Below are 6,717 nucleotides of genomic sequence, written 5' to 3'. Positions count from 1 at the left end.
CTCTGATCTATAGTAAGGTCAAGTGATCCAGAACAAGCTGACTGGCAACTTGATGGGAGAGTGCCCATGGTCAGGAGAGGATATAGTCTCAGTCCCTCCCAGCCCATAGCCCTGCACTCCAGGACCCTGAGCAGCAGAAGAGAGCCCCTTATCAACAGGAATGTTGACCTAGACCAATGCCAGGCCCAAGCAATGTCAGAGGGAAGACAGGGAGCAAAGAAGGGAGGGAAGAAGCTAAGGGCTAATCAAAAAGAAGAATCTGGCCAAACAGTGGTCACTGGGGGCAGCTGGGGCAGGGGTTCTGCATGGCCAAGATGTACAATCACCTCTTGGGGAGGGGCAGCTACACCGAGGAGCAGTCGCAGTCAGCCAAAGCCAGAGGGGAGGCGCAGTTAGGGAAGGGGGCTTATGAGACTGTGGAGTCTGACAGCACTAATTAGTAGGCTGCAGTGAAGAGGCATAGAAGGGGGAAATGCAAACTGTTTCAGAGCTCTGATTAAGTCAGTGAAAGGGACAGTTATTTTTTTTCCCTTTTTAAAACTTTTTATTTTTTATTAACATATAATGTATTATTAGCCCCAGGGGTACAGTTCTGTGAATTGCCAAGTTTACACACTTCACAGCACTCACCATAGCACATAAAAAGGGGCAGTTATTGCCAAAACTGGGAGCAGGGTATGCCACTGATGGTGGCACAGACTAACAACTCCGCCCCAGCTCCGTGGATGGATGGAACAAGGCCCGCCCAGGCCAGGGCCCAGCCTGGGATCCAGAGGAGAGGCTGGACAGTCCTCAGTGTCCAGTTATGAGGCACGAGGCTGGAGGTGCCTCTCTGCCCAGAATACACTTCCTGGTCCTCTCTGGCTGCCCTGTGTGGCCTGACGTGCAGCCTAATGTCATGGCCTCAGGCTGGTAAGCGTCCAGGGCCTCCCTCCAGAGCTCCCCACAGCATGTGACACATACCTCTGTCCTGGCACTGAACACGCTACTTCACAATTATTTGAACACTTCTCTCCACCACAACGTAAAGACCTTCTTAAACAAAATTAGATTTTTAGTCTCCTCATCTCAGGGCAACAATTTCCTTAACTTGGCTATCTGTCCTTTTTGTTGGTCCCCAAACCATGGCCTTCCGGTTTCATGGGAGGAAAGACCTCTGATACTCTGGATTTGGTGAGCAAGTCGGAAAAGGGATTGCAGTAAACACTCCCAGCTCCCTGCCCGAACAGACCTCTGACCTCCTCTGTGTTCAAGCACCCTAGGCTTTCAATGCTGCACTCATTTCAGAACTCCACTAGGAAGTTCTAGTATTTTGGTTGTAGCCTCACTGATTCACAGTGACTTTTTTCTAACCCTTCCCTGACTCCGGGGTCACATGTAATGGCTCTAGGGGCCATGACTGGGACAGATTTTGATTCTATCCTACACATTGCCTGTCTCTTTGTGCCAGATGTTCTGGGGCTGAGCTCTCCTTTTCCTATCCTGCAGCTTCCCTCAGACACAGAGAACACAGAGAACTCCCTGTTTTAAAGATCTTGGACCACAGCTAAATAGCAGGTTCCCTGACCTCATCTGTTCTAGCCAACACCCTATCTCCCGCGAACAGCAAACACTTTCAGTCCAAATAACATGGATAGTAAGATGCTTGACTATTTTATAAGAAAAAACACTGCATTGTTTTTGTAAGATGCCATTGATTATAAGGTATTCCAATTCTCAGAACTATTAAAGCATATTTCTAAGTGCATCTTACAACCAAGGAAATGATTGTTTCTCCTTCAGATCTTTGCTCTTTATTTATTTTTAAGATTTACTTATTTGAGAGAGAGAGAGAGTGAACTTGCAGGCACACAAGTGGAGGGAGGGGCAAGAGGGGAAAAAGGGGGAAAGGGAAGAACCTCAAGCAGGCTCTGTGCTGAGCAAAGAGCCCAACAGGCCTCTATCCCACAACCCTGAGATCATAACCTGAGTGGAAACCAACAGTTGGACACTTAACCAACTGAGCCACCCAAGCACCCCAGATCACGGTTCCTTAAATCAGATTTTAAAGTGAAGGGGGGGGCACCTGGGTGGCTCAGTGGGTTAAGCCACTGCCTTCAGCTCAGGTCATGATCTCGGGGTCCCGGGATCGAGTCCCGCATCGGGCTCTCTGCTCAGCAGGGAGCCTGCTTCCTCCTCTCTCTCTCTGCCTGCCTCTCTGCCTACTTGTGATCTCTCTCTGTCAAATAAATAAATAAAATCTTTAATAAATAAATAAATAAATAAAGTGAAGGGGGAAGAGCGCCTGGGTGGCTCAGTTAGTTAAGTGTCTGAGTCTTGATCTCAGGGCTTGAGTTCAAGCCCTGAATTAGGCTCCACGCTGGGTATGTGGAGCCTACTATGAATGAATAAATGAATGAAGCGAAGGGGAATGTAAGGTCAAAGTGGGGACCACACTGGAGGGTCTCAGATCATCTTCCTCTAAGGGGGTTAGGCACCATTGCCTTCATATGCTCTCAACTCCAGTGCAGTGTTTCAATACCCAGGCCACGAACATATTTAACATCTCTTCTCCCTCAGTGCCAAGGAGGCCAGGGAAGAAAACCCCCCACCTTTTTTTCCAGGAGATGAGACACAAACCATGCCAAGCATGGACCACCATTTTGGAGGGGATAATCGCCTAGCACTCCAACACCATTTATCCAGCCATTTCCTACCCCACCGGGTTATCTTCCCCAGAGCCTCCAGGCCAGTGCCCTGAGAAGATGCCGAGATTAGTCATTTCCTCCTCAGGGGGCTAAGACAGCTCCGTTAAGCCGCCGACTGCAGGCAGTTCCCGTTAAAGCAAAGCAGCTGGAAAGGGCTTAGCCCTGTAATGCCAGCAGCTGTATCTCCACAGTGCGGCTTCTCCGCCGAGGGGCTGGACTCTGTCCAGAAGCGTCAGGCATTTAGCCCCAGTCAACGTATATTAACCTAGGAGGACTGAGCAGCCAGCTCCCGGGGAGGAGGAGAGGCCGTTCATTTAAGCACCCCACCTGAGGCCTTGCTTCCTAATGAGGAAGAAAAATCCCAGCCCCCTCGTCTGTCTTGCTCTACTAAAATCTGGACAAACCGTCTCATTGTACAGGCAGGGGCAACTCCATTTTAAAAATTCACCTAAGGACAGATCCACTTGTTAGTTTTGACAACAAAAGGCCACTAACCCCACAGATGCATTCTCCTTGATTTTTTTTTTCCCCCTCTGAGGTCTAAAGTATTTCCTGATCCCAGGTGTGCATTATGTGTGGGCACAACAGACCGACTACCTCTTCTTGGAGAGCACTGGGCCCTGGGGTTGCTGAGGAAGAAGCTGAACAGGCATCAGAAAGCCCTGGCACAGAGCAGGCTGCTGAAGAGAGATCACTCGACGACTTCTTACTCAAAGCCAGATGGTGAACATGAGACGGGGTGAAAGCTAATGCCACTCAGGGGGAAAGCCAATAAACTAATCCGCTGACACGTTTCTAGAAGCAGGCTGATGGCTTTGGCTCAGAGACTCGCCTGTTCCTGGCTCTGAGCTTCAGAGCACACAAGATGGGCATGGGTGACCCAGCCACGGACTCCCACCAGGAGGAACCCCAAACACTTACACCAGCTCATCCACCTCCTTGCACACAGAAAGCAGCCCCGGCTCACCAACCAAGCCCAGGGCTCCCAATCTACAAGACGATAAGCCCAACCAGTAAGACATTTCTTTCTCCTGTCCCAAATGCTTTCCCCAGCAGTCTAGCCCTCCCTGCTCCTTCTGGGTCATCTGTAAATAAGCACATCCGCATACAGCCTTGAGTGGAATCATTTATGTACCTAATAATATATCAACCAAGCCCACGATGCTGCTCTGAAATAGCAAGCACCACAGCTGAACTCCAGTAGGAGCTCTAATCCCCAGGTTCTTATCCCCGCTAAACTATAGATTAGTTAGTGGGAATTTAAGCCAAATCACCCCTCTGAATTTTTCAACGGGGATAAGATGACCTGCCCACCCCACATGGATGTGGTGACATCAGGTAAGACGGTGCATGAAAGCACTTGGTATCCTGTCAATCACCATATTACATTTCCTAGAGACTTTATGGGGAATTGGTTAATTCCATCTTCACTGAAGACCAGAGAAGATATTAACTGGCAAGTGCTTTATTAGAAATCCAAATATCCATTTATACGTGTCTGAGCCTAGCACACAGATGGTGTCCAACTGTGTGAGATGGGAGAGCAATCTGTATCAAAACAATGCAACTAAATGAAGCTGGCAAGAGTTATAGCGGGAGAAGGTAGACAAAAGGAAAATTCCTGCTCCAACTCCAAGTCCCTGAAAAGTGGCCTCCTTTCCCATCCCACACAACTGCGGAGGACAAGGCTCCCACACGCTACAAGGTTATTCCTAGTGACGTCAAACTGCCTTCTGCCTGACTTCGTGAATAGAACCATCAACAAACAGAGCCTCTGAGAACCAGAGTCTAATAAATTATACAAGTTAAGAATCCTGGCCCCTGGCCTGGGGCCTTCACTTATTTACCAAACAGACCAACTACAGGGAGCAGATTTTTTTTTTAAATCACTAAATTCCTAGGTTAAGTGACCATTCTCCAAATCCTGTTTATATGAAAAACACAATGACTGACATGCCCCAACTCTGCATGCTTGAAAGCTGCTCACACCAGTGGCTGAAACCCGAGTCATGAGTAAGGCTATCATCAATGCACATGGACCGGGATCCTATTGTATTAACTGTGCCAGCCTAAACACTGAAGTCTCTGCCCTCCCTTGTTTTTCAGATCTAGACTCTCAACAGCCCCTTCCCTGCACCTTGCGGAGCCTCAAAAAAGTGGATGCATGAGTAAGCAAACCACAGCTCAGTATCCCAGGCTCACCACAGTGAGTCTCCCAAATCTTCTTCCACCAAGAAATCAAGTCCTAGGAAATCATACATTGTGCATGATTTATACATATACATATACATATACCGTATATATATGCCTATGTGTCTGTTTGAAGCTTGCGGTGGGCAGGGAAGCCCTGCTGTTCACAAAACCAACCCAGCAAGGCTGATGGCTTTCCTCCTTGCACTCAGCACTGCTGGTCACTTTGTGCTGCAATAATTTAAACAGGAATTTTAAGAATTCAAAACCCCTTTCAATGCCATAGGTACAGTTCATAGCCAAAAATGGCCATTTTTGTCATGGTAAATCACTTAAACACTGTAGTCCTCTGATGGAAACCCAGATGCTTTCTATTTCTGCAATGAATTCACCTTCTTAAGGAAAGAGACATCATTAGACACCAGTAATAAATGCAAATTGTTGCTGCTGAATCAAACCATGCAATGCTTGCCCAATTAAATAAACATCAAACTTAGGAGTCTTACCTAGACCTATGGAGAACGGACTTAAAAATGTAGATTTCAGGGGCCCCTGGGTGGCTCAGTGGGTTAAAGACTCTGCCTTCATAGGGACGCCTGGGTGGCTCAGTTGGTTGAGCGGCTGCCTTCAGCTCAGGTCATGATCCCAGTGTCCTGGGATCGAGTCCCACATCGGGCTCCTTGCTCCACAGGGAGCCTGCTTCTCCCTCTGACTCTGCCTTCCACTCTGTCTGCCTGTGCTCACTCTCTCTCTGACAAATAAATAAATAAATAATCTTAAAAAAAAAAAAAAAAGTAGGTTCTGGTTATTAGCAAGTAAGAGTCAAGTTAAACTGCATTAAAGGCAGAGAAAGAGGCAGCACCAGAAAGGGTCAGGGGCAGGAGCTACTCCTGCTACTCCAAAGCACTGGACCCTTTCCTTAGATCTCTCATCAAGGAAATACAATTTAATTAAGAAAGCCTCGAAAGTCAAGCTGTTCCACATGAAGTACTATTAAAGAAATTGAAGGTGGGTACATATTTCCCTTTGCTAGTATCAGAATTATTTTCATGGCTGAGGTCTCTTGGCCTAGCCTGAAACTGAGCAACTGGCTGCCAACATTTGACACACAGGACCATTTCCTTTTTCACTAATGGGCCATCAGTTCCTGCATAGGGTAGCCTTGCCTTCACTAACATTATACAATCCATTTACTTCCTCCACATTAGTGACTTAAAATGCACCTTGAGGAGATACTACAGAACAGCAAATACGGAGCCAGGCCAATGCCAGGCTTGCGCAGACATAAGGAAAGAGATGACATCTAGGACAAAGTTAAAAAATAAAACTTAACAAGCGTGTGTGTGTGTGTGTGTGTGTAAGCGGGGTAAGAGGAGAGGGGACCCGTCCTCTCTCAATTTGCTGAGGCAAAATCTCCCTGCTGTGAGAGCTGCCACCTCCTGGGAAAAAAGCCAGTAGGTTGCCTCCTCTCTCGGCGGTTACATATTAAGCCTGCAACTGTTTACGCTCAATCTCAGATACATTCTGTTCACCAGCCTCAGAGTTCCCAGCGCAGGTGCCCTCAGTTAATCACCCCGCTCGCTCCAGAGGCACTTCCAGCAGTGAAGGATGCTCCAGGCAGTCAGCCAGCCAGAGTCATCTTTTTTTTTTTTTTTTTTTAACTGCACCATTCTGGTCCCTAAAGACTTGTTTTTAAAAATTTGGTTTTTGTTTAAAGTAGTTTCTTCAAATGAGAGGCAAACAGTCAAAGGACAAATCTAGGACTTCAATTTGGACAATGAAAAGGCCTGAATGAGAAACGAAGAATCAAACTCCTGATGGTGGCCGCAGTGGGGGAGGG

This window comes from Mustela putorius, unplaced genomic scaffold, assembly GCF_011764305.1.
Source record: "Mustela putorius furo isolate JIRA1106 unplaced genomic scaffold, ASM1176430v1.1 tig00537227_pilon_pilon_pilon, whole genome shotgun sequence".
NCBI classification, from domain to species: domain Eukaryota; kingdom Metazoa; phylum Chordata; class Mammalia; order Carnivora; family Mustelidae; genus Mustela; species Mustela putorius.
The sequence above is the reverse complement of the archived record's forward strand: the minus strand, read 5'-3'. Positions refer to the sequence as shown.